At 49.1% G+C, this 19916-nt stretch overlaps 1 non-coding gene across 1 annotated transcript; it reads left to right on the forward strand.

The window, feature by feature from the left end:
* The first annotated feature begins 2575 nt into the window (after positions 1 to 2575).
* On the forward strand, positions 2576 to 2648 carry Trnag-gcc (transfer RNA glycine (anticodon GCC)). The gene has a single exon. It is a non-coding gene; the product is annotated as a tRNA-Gly (tRNA).
* Positions 2649 to 19916: the final 17268 nt, after the last annotated feature.

The following is a 19916-nucleotide window of genomic DNA, read 5'->3' on the forward strand; positions in this document are numbered from 1 at the left end:
ACACACCTACATGCGCACCTTGCCATGCAAGTGGAATAATTCACAACCAGCAGATGTGTCTAGGAAGATACAAGCGAATGATTAGCATCCACAATTGACAAGCGTGCTGTTATTAGTGCGCAGGAAGCACCCTCCTCCCACGCCTACACTTAATTTAGAAACAGTACAAGTGTTCCCGTAAGATTCTCAAGCCTATGTCGGAAAGATCTGCCTTGCGCTGAGTTAACGTAAATCCCACTGCACATTCCTATTCTTTGCGTGCAGTCAGCTGCTACTGGTGTTGCTAGTTGTGACTGCTGATAACAGATGCCGTAGCAATCAATTCATGGAGTGAGTTGTATGTTTTGCGATAGTCTGTCTCTGACAAGCAAGCACAGGTGACATAGGTGCGAACACAGGAAGCTTGCAGACCCTCGCTGCCTGCAGACACCGAGCAGCCATACTAGGAGGGCGGCCTAAGCCGTAGGCGAAATGTGCTCATTCGCTTTGGCGCGACGTCGAACTATAAATAATGCTGTCACTAGCGTGAGCGTCGTGGAAAGTCGGAAAAGTCGGCTGCGAGGGTGAGTGCCAAGTTTGGGGAGCGTTTCGTAGTATTCGCAGTGCAATGGAGACGCGGAAACTTGTTGTGGCCCAGTGTTTTGCAGTTGGACGACAAGATTGGTACACAGTAGTAAAGAGCGAGGCACTGAGTTGGCATGAATAATGGAGTGCACAATGGGGCTCGAGATGTGTTTGTTACCTCAGGTGCTGTATGATTGTCGACAAGGAGTGAAAACGGAGCAATTTGTGACGGCTCTTTCAATTTAAGACGTTAAAAACAGACGGAATTTGCATTTGTAATACCAGAGCATCGAAACTACTTGGAACTTTTGTGTATATGAACGGGTCCGCGCCTTTGTACTCTGCTCCCTTCACCGCTACAAACCAACCAACCATCGTGTCCGTGCGCATCTGAGTCGCAAAGAATGGGGAATAGCGCAGTTTGCTCGTGCATGTGGCTTAGCTCAGTTGGTAGAGCGTTCGCTTGGCATGTGAAAGGTCCAGGGTTCAAGCCGCGGCGCCTCTATTTTTTGTGGTCAGTGCATGGTAAGTGTTGGTCGCGGCGAACCTAAAGGCACGCAAGATGTTGCAAAGCCAGCGTCACAGACTGATATGATGTATACTGACGTAAGGAGAGCAAGATGTAAGTGTGGGGACCGGCTGTTATCGAGGTGTCATCGAGTGCAGATCTGTCTTAGGTATCGCGGCTTAACCTCATTGAAGTCTAGAGGGTGGACAACACGTTGGTCTTACTCAGAGCGGTGTCCGAATTCTATTTTCGACGTTATACGTGCCACTTTCATTGTGGCCAACTACGATTCGATACAGAATGCACGAAACCTGAAAGACACCCTAACGGATACTTAGAGAGTAGTGTTTGTCTGCTGAATAATGGGAGTGCAAGGGTCTGTGTCGTCTATATGGCTGTATGTAGCACCATTAGTCTCTGGGGGGTCGGGCGTAGCTCAGATGGTAGAGCGCTCGCTTAGTATGCGAGAGGTACTGGGATCAATACCCAGTGCCTCCAGAATTTTTAACACACCTACATGCGCACCTTGCCATGCAAGTGGAATAATTCACAACCAGCAGATGTGTCTAGGAAGATACAAGCGAATGATTAGCATCCACAATTGACAAGCGTGCTGTTATTAGTGCGCAGGAAGCACCCTCCTCCCACGCCTACACTTAATTTAGAAACAGTACAAGTGTTCCCGTAAGATTCTCAAGCCTATGTCGGAAAGATCTGCCTTGCGCTGAGTTCACGTAAATCCCACTGCACATTCCTATTCTTTGCGTGCAGTCAGCTGCTACTGGTGTTGCTAGTTGTGACTGCTGATAACAGATGCCGTAGCAATCAATTCATGGAGTGAGTTGTATGTTTTGCGATAGTCTGTCTCTGACAAGCAAGCACAGGTGACATAGGTGCGAACACAGGAAGCTTGCAGACCCTCGCTGCCTGCAGACACCGAGCAGCCACACTAGGAGGGCGGCCTAAGCCGTAGGCGAAATGTGCTCATTCGCTTTGGCGCGACGTCGAACTATAAATAATGCTGTCACTAGCGTGAGCGTCGTGGAAAGTCGGAAAAGTCGGCTGCGAGGGTGAGTGCCAAGTTTGGGGAGCGTTTCGTAGTATTCGCAGTGCAATGGAGACGCGGAAACTTGTTGTGGCCCAGTGTTTTGCAGTTGGACGACAAGATTGGTACACAGTAGTAAAGAGCGAGGCACTGTGTTGGCATGAATAATGGAGTGCACAATGGGGCTCGAGATGTGTTTGTTACCTCAGGTGCTGTATGATTGTCGACAAGGAGTGAAAACGGAGCAATTTGTGACGGCTCTTTCAATTTAAGACGTTAAAAACAGACGGAATTTGCATTTGTAATACCAGAGCATCGAAACTACTTGGAACTTTTGTGTATATGAACGGGTTCGCGCCTTTGTACTCTGCTCCCTTCACCGCTACAAACCAACAAACCATCGTGTCCGTGCGCATCTGAGTCGCAAAGAATGGGGAATAGCGCAGTTTGCTCGTGCATGGGGCGTAGCTCAGTTGGTAGAGCGTTCGCTTGCCATGTGAAAAGTCCAGGGTTCAAGCCGCGGCGCCTCAATTTTTTGTGGTCAGTGCATGGTAAGTGTTGGTCGCGGCGAACCTAAAGGCACGCAAGATGTTGCAAAGCCAGCGTCACAGACTGATATGATGTATACTGACGTAAGGAGAGCAAGATGTAAGTGTGGGGACCGGCTGTTATCGAGGTGTCATCGAGTGCAGATCTGTCTTAGGTATCGCGGCTTAACCTCATTGGTAGTCTAGAGGGTGGACAACACGTTGGTCTTACTCAGAGCGGTGTCCGAATTCTATTTTCGACGTTATAAGTGCCACTTTCATTGTGGCCAACTACGATTCGATACAGAATGCACGAAACCTGAAAGACACCCTAACGGATACATAGAGAGTAGTGTTTGTCTGCTGAATAATGGGAGTGCAAGGGTCTGTGTCGTCTATATGGCTGTATGTAGCACCATTAGTCTTTGGGGGGGGCGGGCGTAGCTCAAATGGTAGAGCGCTCGCTTAGTATGCGAGAGGTACTGGGATCAATACCCAGTGCCTCCAGAATTTTTAACACACCTACATGCGCACCTTGCCATGCAAGTGGAATAATTCACAACCAGCAGATGTGTCTAGGAAGATACAAGCGAATGATTAGCATCCACAATTGACAAGCGTGCTGTTATTAGTGCGCAGGAAGCACCCTCCTCCCACGCCTAAACTTAATTTAGAAACAGTACAAGTGTTCCCGTAAGATTCTCAAGCCTATGTCGGAAAGATCTGCCTTGCGCCGAGTGCACGTAAATCCCACTGCACATTCCTATTCTTTGCGTGCAGTCAGCTGCTACTGGTGTTGCTAGTTGTGACTGCTGATAACAGATGCCGTAGCAATCAATTCATGGAGTGAGTTGTATGTTTTGCGATAGTCTGTCTCTGACAAGCAAGCACAGGTGACATAGGTGCGAACACAGGAAGCTTGCAGACCCTCGCTGCCTGCAGACACCGAGCAGCCACACTAGGAGGGCGGCCTAAGCCGTAGGCGAAATGTGCTCATTCGCTTTGGCGCGACGTCGAACTATAAATAATGCTGTCACTAGCGTGAGCGTCGTGGAAAGTCGGAAAAGTCGGCTGCGAGGGTGAGTGCCAAGTCTGGGGAGCGTTTCGTAGTATTCGCAGTGCAATGGAGACGCGGAAACTTGTTGTGGCCCAGTGTTTTGCAGTTGGACGACAAGATTGGTACACAGTAGTAAAGAGCGAGGCACTGAGTTGGCATGAATAATGGAGTGCACAATGGGGCTCGAGATGTGTTTGTTACCTCAGGTGCTGTATGATTGTCGACAAGGAGTGAAAACGGAGCAATTTGTGACGGCTCTTTCAATTTAAGACGTTAAAAACAGACGGAATTTGCATCTGTAATACCAGAGCATCGAAACTACTTGCAACCTTTGTGTATATGAACGGGTTCGCGCCTTTGTACTCTGCTCCCTTCACCGCTACAAACCAACCAACCATCGTGTCCGTGCGCATCTGAGTCGCAAAGAATGGGGAATAGCGCAGTTTGCTCGTGCATGGGGCGTAGCTCAGTTGGTAGAGCGTTCGCTTGGCATGTGAAAGGTCCAGGGTTCAAGCCGCGGCGCCTCTATTTTTTGTGGTCAGTGCATGGTAAGTGTTGGTCGCGGCGAACCTAAAGGCACGCAAGATGTTGCAAAGCCAGCGTCACAGACTGATATGATGTATACTGACGTAAGGAGAGCAAGATGTAAGTGTGGGGACCGGCTGTTATCGAGGTGTCATCGAGTGCAGATCTGTCTTAGGTATCGCGGCTTAACCTCATTGAAGTCTAGAGGGTGGACAACACGTTGGTCTTACTCAGAGCGGTGTCCGAATTCTATTTTCGACGTTATACGTGCCACTTTCATTGTGGCCAACTTCGATTCGATACAGAATGCACGAAACCTGAAAGACACCCTAACAGATACATAGAGAGTAGTGTTTGTCTGCTGAATAATGGGAGTGCAAGGGTCTGTGTCGTCTATATGGCTGTATGTAGCACCATTAGTCTTTGGGGGGGCGGGCGTAGCTCAAATGGTAGAGCGCTCGCTTAGTATGCGAGAGGTACTGGGATCAATACCCAGTGCCTCCAGAATTTTTAACACACCTACATGCGCACCTTGCCATGCAAGTGGAATAATTCACAACCAGCAGATGTGTCTAGGAAGATACAAGCGAATGATTAGCATCCACAATTGACAAGCGTGCTGTTATTAGTGCGCAGGAAGTACCCTCCTCCCACGCCTACACTTAATTTATAAACAGTACAAGTGTTCCCGTAAGATTCTCAAGCCTATGTCGGAAAGATCTGCCTTGCGCCGAGTGCACGTAAATCCCGCTGCACATTCCTATTCTTTGCGTGCAGTCAGCTGCTACTGGTGTTGCTAGTTGTGACTGCTGATAACAGATGCCGTAGCAATCAATTCATGGAGTGAGTTGTATGCTTTGCGATAGTCTGTCTCTGACAAGCAAGCACAGGTGACATAGGTGCGAACACAGGAAGCTTGCAGACCCTCACTGCCTGCAGACACCGAGCAGCCACACTAGGAGGGCTGCCTAAGCCGTAGGCGAAATGTGCTCATTCGCTTTGGCGCGACGTCGAACTATAAATAATGCTGTCACTAGCGTGAGCGTCGTGGAAAGTCGGAAAAGTCAGCTGCGAGGGTGAGTGCCAAGTTTGTGGAGCGTTTCGTAGTATGCGCAGTGCAATGGAGATGCGGAAACTTGTTGTGGCCCAGTGTTTTGCAGTTGGACGACAAGATTGGTACACAGTAGTAAAGAGCGAGGCACTGAGTTGGCATGAATAATGGAGTGCACAATGGGGCTCGAGATGTGTTTGTTACCTCAGGTGCTGTATGATTGTCGACAAGGAGTGAAAACGGAGCAATTTGTGACGGCTCTTTCAATTTAAGACGTTAAAAACAGACGGAATTTGCATTTGTAATACCAGAGCATCGAAACTACTTGGAACTTTTGTGTATATGAACGGGTCCGCGCCTTTGTACTCTGCTCCCTTCACCGCTACAAACCAACCAACCATCGTGTCCGTGCGCATCTGAGTCGCAAAGAATGGGGAATAGCGCAGTTTGCTCGTGCATGGGGCGTAGCTCAGTTGGTAGAGCGTTCGCTTGGCATGTGAAAGGTCCAGGGTTCAAGCCGCGGCGCCTCTATTTTTTGTGGTCAGTGCATGGTAAGTGTTGGTCGCGGCGAACCTAAAGGCACGCAAGATGTTGCAAAGCCAGCGTCACAGACTGATATGATGTATACTGACGTAAGGAGAGCAAGATGTAAGTGTGGGGACCGGCTGTTATCGAGGTGTCATTGAGTGCAGATCTGTCTTAGGTATCGCGGCTTAACCTCATTGAAGTCTAGAGGGTGGACAGCACGTTGGTCTTACTCAGAGCGGTGTCCGAATTCTATTTTCGACGTTATACGTGCCACTTTCATTGTGGCCAACTATGATTCGATACAGAATGCACGAAACCTGAAAGACACCCTAACGGATACATAGAGAGTAGTGTTAGTCTGCTGAATAATGGGAGTGCAAGGGTCTGTGTCGTCTATATGGCTGTATGTAGCAGCATTAGCTTTTGGGGGGGCGGGCGTAGCTCAGATGGTAGAGCGCTCGCTTAGCATGCGAGAGGTACTGGGATCAATACCCAGTGCCTCCAGAATTTTTAACACACCTACATGCGCACCTTGCCATGCAAGTGGATTAATTCACAGCCAGCAGATGTGTCTAGGAAGATACAAGCGAATGATTAGCATCCACAATTGACAAGCGTGCTGTTATTAGTGCGCAGGAAGCACCCTCCTCCCACGCCTACACTTAATTTAGAAACAGTACAAGTGTTCCCGTAAGATTCTCAAGCCTATGTCGGAAAGATCTGCCTTGCGCCGTGTGCACGTAATTCCCACTGCACATTCCTATTCTTTGCGTGCAGTCAGCTGCTACTGGTGTTGCTAGTTGTGACTGCTGATAACAGATGCCGTAGCAATCAATTCATGGAGTGAGTTGTATGTTTTGCGATAGTCTGTCTCTGACAAGCAAGCACAGGTGACATAGGTGCGAACACAGGAAGCTTGCAGACCCTCACTGCCTGCAGACACCGAGCAGCCACACTAGGAGGGCGGCCTAAGCCGTAGGCGAAATGTGCTCATTCGCTTTGGCGCGACGTCGAACTATAAATAATGCTGTCACTAGCGTGAGCGTCGTGGAAAGTCGGAAAAGTCGGCTGCGAGGGTGAGTGCCAAGTTTGGGGAGCGTTTCGTAGTATGCGCAGTGCAATGGAGACGCGGAAACTTGTTGTGGCCCAGTGTTTTGCAGTTGGACGACAAGATTGGTACACAGTAGTAAAGAGCGAGGCACTGAGTTGGCATGAATAATGGAGTGCACAATGGGGCTCGAGATGTGTTTGTTACCTCAGGTGCTGTATGATTGTCGACAAGGAGTGAAAACGGAGCAATTTGTGACGGCTCTTTCAATGTAAGACGTTAAAAACAGACGGAATTTGCATTTGTAATACCAGAGCATCGAAACTACTTGGAACTTTTGTGTATATGAACGGGTCCGCGCCTTTGTACTCTGCTCCCTTCACCGCTACAAACCAACCAACCATCGTGTCCGTGCGCATCTGAGTCGCAAAGAATGGGGAATAGCGCAGTTTGCTCGTGCATGGGGCGTAGCTCAGTTGGTAGAGCGTTCGCTTGGCATGTGAAAGGTCAAGGGTTCAAGCCGCGGCGCCTCTATTTTTTGTGGTCAGTGCATGGTAAGTGTTGGTCGCGGCGAACCTAAAGGCACGCAAGATGTTGCAAAGCCAGCGTCACAGACTGATACGATGTATTCTGACGTAAGGAGAGCAAGATGTAAGTGTGGGGACCGGCTGTTATCGAGGTGTCATCGAGTGCAGATCTGTCTTAGGTATCGCGGCTTAACCTCATTGAAGTCTAGAGGGTGGACAACACGTTGGTCTTACTCAGAGCGGTGTCCGAATCCTATTTTCGACGCTATACGTGCCACTTTCATTGTGGCCAACTACGATTCGATACAGAATGCACGAAACCTGAAAGACACACGAACGGATACATAGAGAGTAGTGTTTGTCTGCTGAATAATGGGAGTGCAAGGGTCTGTGTCGTCTATATGGCTGTATGTAGCAGCATTAGCCTTTGGGGGGGGCGGGCGGAGCTCAGATGGTAGAGCGCTCGCTTAGTATGCGAGAGGTACTCGGATCAATACCCAGTGCCTCCAGAATTTTTAACACACCTACATGCGCACCTTGCCATGCAAGTGGATTAATTCACAACCAGCAGATGTGTCTAGGAAGATACAAGCGAATGATTAGCATCCACAATTGACAAGCGTGCTGTTATTAGTGCGCAGGAAGCACCCTCCTCCCACGCCTACACTTAATTTAGAAACAGTACAAGTGTTCCCGTAAGATTCTCAAGCCTATGTCGGAAAGATCTGCCTTGCGCCGTGTGCACGTAAATCCCACTGCACATTCCTATTCTTTGCGTGCAGTCAGCTGCTACTGGTGTTGCTAGTTGTGACTGCTGACAACAGATGCCGTAGCAATCAATTCATGGAGTGAGTTGTATGTTTTGCGATAGTCTGTCTCTGACAAGCAAGCACAGGTGACATAGGTGCGAACACAGGAAGCTTGCAGACCCTCACTGCCTGCAGACACCGAGCAGCCACACTAGGAGGGCGGCCTAAGCCGTAGGCGAAATGTGCTCATTCGCTTTGGCGCGACGTCGAACTATAAATAATGCTGTCACTAGCGTGAGCGTCGTGGAAAGTCGGAAAAGTCGGCTGCGAGGGTGAGTGCCAAGTTTGGGGAGCGTTTCGTAGTATGCGCAGTGCAATGGAGACGCGGAAACTTGTTGTGGCCCAGTGTTTTGCAGTTGGACGACAAGATTGGTACACAGTAGTAAAGAGCGAGGCACTGAGTTGGCATGAATAATGGAGTGCACAATGGGGCTCGAGATGTGTTTGTTACCTCAGGTGCTGTATGATTGTCGACAAGGAGTGAAAACGGATCAATTTGTGACGGCTCTTTCAATTTAAGACGTTAAAAACAGACGGAATTTGCATTTGTAATACCAGAGCATCGAAACTACTTGGAACTTTTGTGTATATGAACGGGTCCGCGCCTTTGTACTCTGCTCCCTTCACCGCTACAAACCAACCAACCATCGTGTCCGTGCGCATCTGAGTCGCAAAGAATGGGGAATAGCGGAGTTTGCTCGTGCATGGGGCGTAGCTCAGTTGGTAGAGCGGTCGCTTGGCATGTGAAAGGTCCAGGGTTCAAGCCGCGGCGCCTCTATTTTTTGTGGTCAGTGCATGGTAAGTGTTGGTCGCGGCGAACCTAAAGGCACGCAAGATGTTGCAAAGCCAGCGTCACAGACTGATATGATGTATACTGACGTAAGGAGAGCAAGATGTAAGTGTGGGGACCGGCTGTTATCGAGGTGTCATCGAGTGCAGATCTGTCTTAGGTATCGCGGCTTAACCTCATTGAAGTCTAGAGGGTGGACGACACGTTGGTCTTACTCAGAGCGGTGTCCGAATTCTATTTTCGACGCTATACGTGCCACTTTCATTGTGGCCAACTACGATTCGATACAGAATGCACGAAACCTGAAAGACACCCTAACGGATACTTAGAGAGTAGTGTTTGTCTGCTGAATAATGGGAGTGCAAGGGTCTGTGTCGTCTATATGGCTGTATGTAGCACCATTAGTCTTCGGGGGGGCGGGCGTAGCTCAGATGGTAGAGCGCTCGCTTAGTATGCGAGAGGTACTGGGATCAAAACCCAGTGCCTCCAGAATTTTTAACACACCTACATGCGCACCTTGCCATGCAAGTGGAATAATTCACAACCAGCAGATGTGTCTAGGAAGATACAAGCGAATGATTAGCATCCACAATTGACAAGCGTGCTGTTATTAGTGCGCAGGAAGCACCCTCCTCCCACGCCTACACTTAATTTAGAAACAGTACAAGTGTTCCCGTAAGATTCTCAAGCCTATGTCGGAAAGATCTGCCTTGCGCTGAGTTCACGTAAATCCCACTGCACATTCCTATTCTTTGCGTGCAGTCAGCTGCTACTGGTGTTGCTAGTTGTGACTGCTGATAACAGATGCCGTAGCAATCAATTCATGGAGTGAGTTGTATGTTTTGCGATAGTCTGTCTCTGACAAGCAAGCACAGGTGACATAGGTGCGAACACAGGAAGCTTGCAGACCCTCGCTGCCTGCAGACACCGAGCAGCCACACTAGGAGGGCGGCCTAAGCCGTAGGCGAAATGTGCTCATTCGCTTTGGCGCGACGTCGAATTATAAATAATGCTGTCACTAGCGAGAGCGTCGTGGAAAGTCGGAAAAGCCGGCTGCGTGAGTGAGTGAGTGCTAAGTTTGGGGAGCGTTTCGTAGTATGCGCAGTGCAATGGAGACGCGGAAACTTGTTGTGGCCCAGTGTTTTGCAGTTGGACGACAAGATTGGTACACAGTAGTAAAGAGCGAGGCACTGAGTTGGCATGAATAATGGAGTGCACAATGGGGCTCGAGATGTGTTTGTTACCTCAGGTGCTGTATGATTGTCGACAAGGAGTGAAAACGGAGCAATTTGTGACGGCTCTTTCAATTTAAGACGTTAAAAACAGACGGAATTTGCATTTGTAATACCAGAGCATCGAAACTACTTGGAACTTTTGTGTATATGAACGGGTCCGCGCCTTTGTACTCTGCTCCCTTCACCGCTACAAACCAACCAACCATCGTGTCCGTGCGCATCTGAGTCGCAAAGAATGGGGAATAGCGCAGTTTGCTCGTGCATGGGGCGTAGCTCAGTTGGTAGAGCGTTCGCTTGGCATGTGAAAGGTCCAGGGTTCAAGCCGCGGCGCCTCTACTTTTTGTGGTCAGTGCATGGTAAGTGTTGGTCGCGGCGAACCTAAAGGCACGCAAGATGTTGCAAAGCCAGCGTCACAGACTGATATGATGTATACTGACGTAAGGAGAGCAAGATGTAAGTGTGGGGACCGGCTGTTATCGAGGTGTCATCGAGTGCAGATCTGTCTTAGGTATCGCGGCTTAACCTCATTGAAGTCTAGAGGGTGGACGACACGTTGGTCTTACTCAGAGCGGTGTCCGAATTCTATTTTCGACGCTATACGTGCCACTTTCATTGTGGCCAACTACGATTCGATACAGAATGCACGAAACCTGAAAGACACCCTAACGGATACATAGAGAGTAGTGTTTGTCTGCTGAATAATGGGAGTGCAAGGGTCTGTGTCGTCTATATGGCTGTATGTAGCAGCATTAGCCTTTCAGGGGGCGGGCGTAGCTCAGAAGGTAGAGCGCTCGCTTAGTATGCGAGAGGTACTCGGATCAATACCCAGTGCCTCCAGAATTTTTAACACACCTACATGCGCACCTTGCCATGCAAGTGGATTAATTCACAACCAGCAGATGTGTCTAGGAAGATACAAGCGAATGATTAGCATCCACAATTGACAAGCGTGCTGTTATTAGTGCGCAGGAAGCACCCTCCTCCCACGCCTACACTTAATTTAGAAACAGTACAAGTGTTCCCGTAAGATTCTCAAGCCTATGTCGGAAAGATCTGCCTTGCGCCGAGTGCACGTAAATCCCACTGCACATTCCTATTCTTTGCGTGCAGTCAGCTGTTACTGGTGTTGCTAGTTGTGACTGCTGATAACAGATGCCGTAGCAATCAATTCATGGAGTGAGTTGTATGTTTTGCGATAGTCTGTCTCTGACAAGCAAGCACAGGTGACATAGGTGCGAACACAGGAAGCTTGCAGACCCTCACTGCCTGCAGACACCGAGCAGCCACACTAGGAGGGCGGCCTAAGCCGTAGGCGAAATGTGCTCATTCACTTTGCCGCGACGTCGAACTATAAATAATGCTGTCACTAGCGTGAGCGTCGTGGAAAGTCGGAAAAGTCGGCTGCGAGGGTGAGTGCCAAGTTTGGGGAGCGTTTCGTAGTATGCGCAGTGCAATGGAGACGCGGAAACTTGTTGTGGCCCAGTGTTTTGCAGTTGGACGACAAGATTGGTACACAGTAGTAAAGAGCGAGGCACTGAGTTGGCATGAATAATGGAGTGCACAATGGGGCTCGAGATGTGTTTGTTACCTCAGGTGCTGTATGATTGTCGACAAGGAGTGAAAACGGATCAATTTGTGACGGCTCTTTCAATTTAAGACGTTAAAAACAGACGGAATTTGCATTTGTAATACCAGAGCATCGAAACTACTTGGAACTTTTGTGTATATGAACGGGTCCGCGTCTTTGTACTCTGCTCCCTTCACCGCTACAAACCAACCAACCATCGTGTCCGTGCGCATCTGAGTCGCAAAGAATGGGGAATAGCGCAGTTTGCTCGTGCATGGGGCGTAGCTCAGTTGGTAGAGCGTTCGCTTGTCATGTGAAAGGTCAAGGGTTCAAGCCGCGGCGCCTCTATTTTTTGTGGTCAGTGCATGGTAAGTGTTGGTCGCGGCGAACTAAAGGCACGCAAGATGTTGCAAAGCCAACGTCACAGACTGATACGATGTATACTGACATAAGGAGAGCTAGATGTAAGTGTGGGGACCGGCTGTTATCGAGGTGTCATCGAGTGCAGATCTGTCTTAGGTATCGCGGCTTAACCTCATTGAAGTCTAGAGGGTGGACAACACGTTGGTCTTACTCAGAGCGGTGTCCGAATTCTATTTTCGACGTTATACGTGCCACTTTCATTGTGGCCAACTACGATTCGATACAGAATGCACGAAACCTGAAAGACACCCTAACGGATACATAGAGAGTAGTGTTTGTCTGCTGAATAATGGGAGTGCAAGGGTCTGTGTCGTCTATATGGCTGTATGTAGCACCATTAGTCTTTGGGGGGGCGGGCGTAGCTCAGATGGTAGAGCGCTCGCTTAGTATGCGAGAGGTACTGGGATCAAAACCCAGTGCGCACCTTGCCATGCAAGTGGAATAATTCACAACCAGCAGATGTGTCTAGGAAGATACAAGCGAATGATTAGCATCCACAATTGACAAGCGTGCTGTTATTAGTGCGCAGGAAGCACCCTCCTCCCACGCCTACACTTAATTTAGAAACAGTACAAGTGTTCCCGTAAGATTCTCAAGCCTATGTCGGAAAGATCTGCCTTGCGCTGAGTTCACGTAAATCCCACTGCACATTTCTATTCTTTGCGTGCAGTCAGCTGCTACTGGTGTTGCTAGTTGTGACTGCTGATAACAGATGCCGTAGCAATCAATTCATGGAGTGAGTTGTATGTTTTGCGATAGTCTGTCTCTGACAAGGAAGCACAGGTGACATAGGTGCGAACACAGGAAGCTTGCAGACCCTCGCTGCCTGCAGACACCGAGCAGCCACACTAGGAGGGCGGCCTAAGCCGTAGGCGAAATGTGCTCATTCGCTTTGGCGCGACGTCGAACTATAAATAATGCTGTCACTAGCGTTAGCGTCGTGGAAAGTCGGAAAAGTCGGCTGCGAGGGTGAGTGCCAAGTTTGGGGAGCGTTTCGTAGTATGCGCAGTGCAATGGAGACGCGGAAACTTGTTGTGGCCCAGTGTTTTGCAGTTGGACGACAAGATTGGTACACAGTAGTAAAGAGCGAGGCACTGAGTTGGCATGAATAATGGAGTGCACAATGGGGCTAGAGATGTGTTTGTTACCTCAGGTGCTGTATGATTGTCGACAAGGAGTGAAAACGGAGCAATTTGTGACGGCTCTTTCAATTTAAGACCTTAAAAACAGACGGAATTTGCATTTGTAATACCAGAGCATCGAAACTACTTGGAACTTTTGTGTATATGAACGGGTCCGCGCCTTTGTACTCTGCTCCCTTCACCGCTACAAACCAACCAACCATCGTGTCCGTGCGCATCTGAGTCGCAAAGAATGGGGAATAGCGCAGTTTGCTCGTGCATGGGGCGTAGCTCAGTTGGTAGAGCGTTCGCTTGGCATGTGAAAGGTCCAGGGTTCAAGCCGCGGCGCCTCTATTTTTTGTGGTCAGTGCAAGGTAAGTGTTGGTCGCGGCGAACCTAAAGGCACGCAAGATGTTGCAAAGCCAGCGTCACAGACTGATATGATGTATACTGACGTAAGGAGAGCAAGATGTAAGTGTGGGGACCGGCTGTTATCGAGCTGTCATCGAGTGCAGATCTGTCTTAGGTATCGCGGCTTAACCTCATTGACGTCTAGAGGGTGGACAACACGTTGGTCTTACTCAGAGCGGTGTCCGAATTCTATTTTCGACGTTATACGTGCCACTTTCATTGTGGCCAACTACGATTCGATACAGAATGCACGAAACCTAAAAGACACCCTAACGGATAGATAGAGAGTAGTGTTTGTCTGCTGAATAATGTGAGTGCAAGGGTCTGTGTCGTCTATATGGCTGTATGTAGCACCATTAGTCTTTGGGGGGCGGGCGTAGCTCAGATGGTAGAGCGCTCGCTTAGTATGCGAGTGGTACTGGGATCAATACCCAGTGCCTCCAGAATTTTTAACACACCTACATGCGCAACTTGCCATGCAAGTGGATTAATTCACAACCAGCAGATGTGTCTAGGAAGATACAAGCGAATGATTAGCATCCACAATTGACAAGCGTGCTGTTATTAGTGCGCAGGAAGCACCCTCCTCCCACGCCTACACTTAATTTAGAAACAGTACAAGTGTTCCCGTAAGATTATCAAGCCTATGTCGGAAAGATCTGCCTTGCGCCGAGTGCACGTAAATCCCACTGCACATTCCTATTCTTTGCGTGCAGTCAGCTGCTACTGGTGTTGCTAGTTGTGACTGCTGATAACAGATGCCGTAGCAATCAATTCATGGAGTGAGTTGTATGTTTTGCGATAGTCTGTCTCTGACAAGCAAGCACAGGTGACATAGGTGCGAACACAGGAAGCTTGCAGACCCTCGCTGCCTGCAGACACCGAGCATCCACACTAGGAGGGCGGCCTAAGCCCTAGGCGAAATGTGCTCATTCGCTTTGGCGCGACGTCGAACTATAAATAATGCTGTCACTGGCGTGAGCGTTGCGTGAGCGTCGAGGAAAGTCGGAAAAGTCGGCTGCGAGTGTGAGTGTGAAGTGTAGGGAGCGTTTCGTAGTATGCGCAGTGCAATGGAGACGCGGAAACTTGTTGTCGCCCAGTGTTTTGCAGTTGGACGACAAGATTGGTACACAGTAGTAAAGAGCGAGGCACTGAGTTGGCAAGAATAATGGAGTGCACAATGGGGCTCGAGATGTGTTTGTTACCTCAGGTGCTGTATGATTGTCGACAAGGAGTGAAAACGGAGAAATTTGTGACGGCTCTTTCAATTTAAGACGTCAAAAACAGACGGAATTTGCATTTGTAATACCAGAGCATCGAAACTACTTGGAACTTTTGTGTGCATGAACGGGTCCGCGCCTTTGTACTCTGCTCCCTTCACCGCTACAAACCAACCAACCATCGTGTCCGTGCGCATCTGAGTCGCAAAGAATGGGGAATAGCGCAGTTTGCTCGTGGATGGGGCGTAGCGCAGTTGGTAGAGCGTTCGCTTGGCATGTGAACGGTCCAGGGTTCAGGCCGCGGCGCCTCTATTTTTTGTGGTCAGTGCATGGTAAGAGTTGTTCGCGGCGAACCTAAAGGCACGCAAGATGTTGCAAAGCCAGCGTCACAGACTGATATGATGTATACTGACGTAAGGAGAGCAAGATGTAAGTGTCGGGACCGGCTGTTATCGAGGTGTCATCGAGTGCAGATCTGTCTTAGGTATCGCGGCTTAACCTCATTGAAGTCTAGAGGGTGGACAACACGTTGGTCTTACTCAGAGCGGTGTCCGAATTCTATTTTCGACGTTATACGTGCCACTTTCATTGTGGCCAACTACGATTCGATACAGAATTAACGAAACCTGAAAGACACCCTAACGGATACATAGAGAGTAGTGTTTGTCTGCTGAATAATGGGAGTGCAAGGGTCTGTATCGTCTATATGGCTGTATGTAGCACCAATAGTCTTTGGGGGGGCGGGCGTAGCTCAGATGGTAGAGCGCTCGCTTAGTATGCGTGAGGTACTGGGATCAATACCCAGTGCCTCCAGAATTTTTAACACACCTACATGCGCACCTTGCCATGCAAGTGGAATAATTCTCCACCAGCAGATGAGTTTAGGAAGATACAAGCGAATGATTAGCATCCACAATTGACAAGCGTGCTGTTATTAGTGCGCAGGAAGCACCCTCCTCCCACGCCTACACTTAATTTAGAAACAGTACAAGTGTTCCCTTAAGATTCTCAAGCCTATGTCGGAAAGATCTGCCTTGCGCTGAGTTAAAGTAAATTCAACTGCACATTCCTATTCTTTGCGTGCAGTCAGCTGCTACTGGTGTTGCTAATTGTGACTGCTGATAACAGATGCCGTAGCAATCAATTCATGGAGTGAGTTGTATGTTTTGCGATAGTCTGTCTCTGACAAGCAAGCACAGGTGACATAGGTGCGAACACAGGAAGCTTGCAGACCCTCGATGCCTGCAGACACCGAGCAGCCACACTAGGAGGGCGGCCTAAGCCGTAGGCGAAATGTGCTCATTCGCTTTGGCGCGACGTCGAACTATAAATAATGCTGTCACTAGCGTGAGCATCGTGGAATGTCGGAAAAGTCGGCTGCGAGGGTGAGTGCCAAGTTTGGGGAGCGTTTCGTAGTATGCGCAGTGCAATGGAGACGCGGAAACTTGTTGTGGCCCAGTGTTTTGCAGTTGGACGACAAGATTGGTACACAGTAGTAAAGAGCGAGGCACTGAATTGGCATGAATAATGGAATGCACAATGGAGCTCGAGATGTGTTTGTTACCTCAGGTGCTGTATGATTGTCGACAAGGAGTGAAAAACGGAGCAATTTGTGACGGCTCTTTCAATGTAAGACGTTAAAAACAGACGGAATTTGCATTTGTAATACCAGAGCATCGAAACTACTTGGAACTTTTGTGTATATGAACGGGTCCGCGCCTTTGTACTCTGCTCCCTTCACCGCTACAAACCAACCAACCATCGTGTCCGTGCGCATCTGAGTAGCAAAGAATGGGGAATAGCGCAGTTTGCTCGTGCATGGGGCGTAGCTCAGTTGGTAGAGCGTTCGCTTGGCATGTGAAAGGTCCAGGTTTCAAGCCGCGGCGCCTCCATTTTTTGTAGTCAGTGCATGGTAAGTGTTGGTCGCGGCGAACCTAAAGGCACGCAAGATGTTGCAAAGCCAGCGTCACAGACTAATATGATGTATACTGACGTAAGGGGAGCAAGATGTAAGTGTGGGGACCGGTTGTTATCGAGGTGTCATCTGTCTTAGGTATCGCGGCTTAACCTCATTGAAGTCTAGAGGGTGGACAACACGTTGGTCTTACTCAGAGCGGTGTCCGAATTCTATTTTCGACGTTATACGTGCCACTTTCATTGTGGCCAACTACGATTCGATACAGAATGCACGAAACCTGAAAGACACCCTAACGGATACATAGAGAGTAGTGTTTGTCTGCTGAATAATGGGAGTGCAAGGGTCTGTGTCGTCTATATGGCTGTATGTAGCACCATTAGTCTGTGGGGGCGGGCGTAGCTCAGATGGTAGAGCGCTCGCTTAGTATGCGAGAGGTACTGGGATCAATACCCAGTGCCTCCAGAATTTTTAACACACCTACATGCGCACCTTGCCATGCAAGTGGAATAATTCACAACCAGCAGATGTGTCTAGGAAGATACAAGCGAATGAATAGCATCCACAATTGACAAGCGTGCTGTTATTAGTGCGCAGGAAGCACCCTCCTCCCACGCCTACACTTAATTTAGAAACAGTACAAGTGTTCCCGTAAGATTCTCAAGCCTATGTCGGAAAGATCTGCCTTGCGCTGAGTTCACGTAAAGCCCACTGCACATGCCTATTCTTTGCGTGCAGTCAGCTGCTACTGGTGTTGCTAGTTGTGACTGCTGATAGCAGATGCCGTAGCAATCAATTCATGGAGTGAGTTGTATGTTTTGCGATAGTCTGTCTCTGACAAGCAAGCTCAGGTGACATAGGTGCGAACACAGGAAGCTTGCAGACCCTCGCTGCCTGCAGACACCGAGCAGCCACACTAGGAGGGCGGCCTAAGCCGTAGGCGAAATGTGTTCATTCGCTTTAGCGCGACGTCGAACTATAAATAATGCTGTCACTAGCGTGAGCGTTGCGTGAGCGTCGTGGAAAGTCGGAAAAGTGGGCTGCGAGTGAGAGTGCCAAGTTTGGGGAGCGTTTCGTAGTATGCGCAGTGCAATGGAGACGCGGAGACTTGTTGTGGCCCAGTGTTTTGCAGTTGGACGACAAGATTGGTACACAGTAGTAAAGAGCGAGGCACTGAGTTGGCATGAATAATGGAGTGCACAATGGGGCTCGAGATGTGTTTGTTACCTCAGGTGCTGTATGATTGTAGACAAGGAGTGAAAACGGAGCAATTTGTGACGGCTCTTTCAATTTAAGACGTTAAAAACAGACGGAATTTGCATTTGTAATACCAGAGCATCGAAACTACTTGGAACTTTTGTATATATGAACGGGTCCGCGCCTTTGTACTCTGCTCCCTTCACCGCTACAAACCAACCAACCATCGTGTCCGTGCGCATCTGAGTCGCAAAGAATGGGGAATAGCGCAGTTTGCTCGTGCATGGGGCGTAGCTCAGTTGGTAGAGCGTTCGCTTGGCATGTGAAAGGTCCAGGGTTCAAGCCGCGGCGCCTCTATTTTTTGTGGTCAGTGCATGGTAAGTGTTGGTCGCGGCGAACCTAAAGGCACGCAAGATGTTGCAAAGCCAGCGTCACAGACTGATATGATGTATACTGACGTAAGGAGAGCATGATGTAAGTGTGGGGACCGGCTGTTATCGAGGTGTCATCGAGTGCAGATCTGTCTTAGGTATCGCGGCTTAACCTCATTGAAGTCTAGAGGGTGGACAACACGTTGGTCTTACTCAGAGCGGTGTCCGAATTCTATTTTCGACGTTATACGTGCCACTTTCATTGTGGCCAACTACGATTCGATACAGAATGCACGAAACCTGAAAGACACCCTAACGGATACATAGAGAGTAGTGTTTGTCTGCTGAATAATGGGAGTGCAAGGGTCTGTGTCGTCTACATGGCTGTATGTAGCACCATTAGTCTTTGGGAGGGCGGGCGTAGCTCAGATGGTAGAGCGCTCGCTTAGTATGCGAGAGGTACTGCGATCAATACCCAGTGCCTCCAGAATTTTTAACACACCTACATGCGCACCTTGCCATGCAAGTGGAATAATTCACAACCAGCAGATGTGTCTAGGAAGATACAAGCGAATGATTAGCATCCACAATTGACAAGCGTGCTGTTATTAGTGCGCAGGAAGCACCCTCCTCCCACGCCAACACTTAATTTAGAAACAGTACAAGTGTTCCTGTAAGATTCTCAAGCCTATGTCGGAAAGATCTGCCTTGCGCTGAGTTCACGTAAAGCCCACTGCACATGCCTATTCTTTGCGTGCAGTCAGCTGCTACTGGTGTTGCTAGTTGTGACTGCTGATAGCAGATGCCGTAGCAATCAATTCATGGAGTGAGTTGTATGTTTTGCGATAGTCTGTCTCTGACAAGCAAGCTCAGGTGACATAGGTGCGAACACAGGAAGCTTGCAGACCCTCGCTGCCTGCAGACACCGAGCAGCCACACTAGGAGGGCGGCCTAAGCAGTAGGCGAAATGTGCTCGTTCGCTTTGGCGCGACGTCGAACTATAAATAATGCTGTCACTAGCGTGAGCGTCGTGGAAAGTCGGAAAAGTCGGCTGCGAGGGTGAGTGCCAAGTTTGGGGAGCGTTTCGTAATATGCGCAGTGCAATGGAGACGCGGAAACTTGTTGTGGCCCAGTGTTTTGCAGTTGGACGACAAGATTGGTACACAGTAGTAAAGAGCGAGGCACTGAGTTGGCATGAATAATGGAGTGCACAATGGGGCTCGAGATGTGTTTGTTACCTCAGGTGCTGTATGATTGTCGACAAGGAGTGAAAACGGAGCAATTTGTGACGGCTCTTTCAATTTAAGACGTTAAAAACAGACGGAATTTGCATTTGTAATACCAGAGCATCGAAACTACTTGGAACTTTTGTGTATATGAACGGGTCCGCGCCTTTGTACTCTGCTCCCTTCACCGCTACAAACCAACCAACCATCGTGCCCGTGCGCATCTGAGTCGCAAAGAATGGGGAATAGCG

This window comes from Schistocerca gregaria, chromosome 10 (genome assembly GCF_023897955.1).
Source record: "Schistocerca gregaria isolate iqSchGreg1 chromosome 10, iqSchGreg1.2, whole genome shotgun sequence".
Lineage (NCBI taxonomy): Eukaryota > Metazoa > Arthropoda > Insecta > Orthoptera > Acrididae > Schistocerca > Schistocerca gregaria.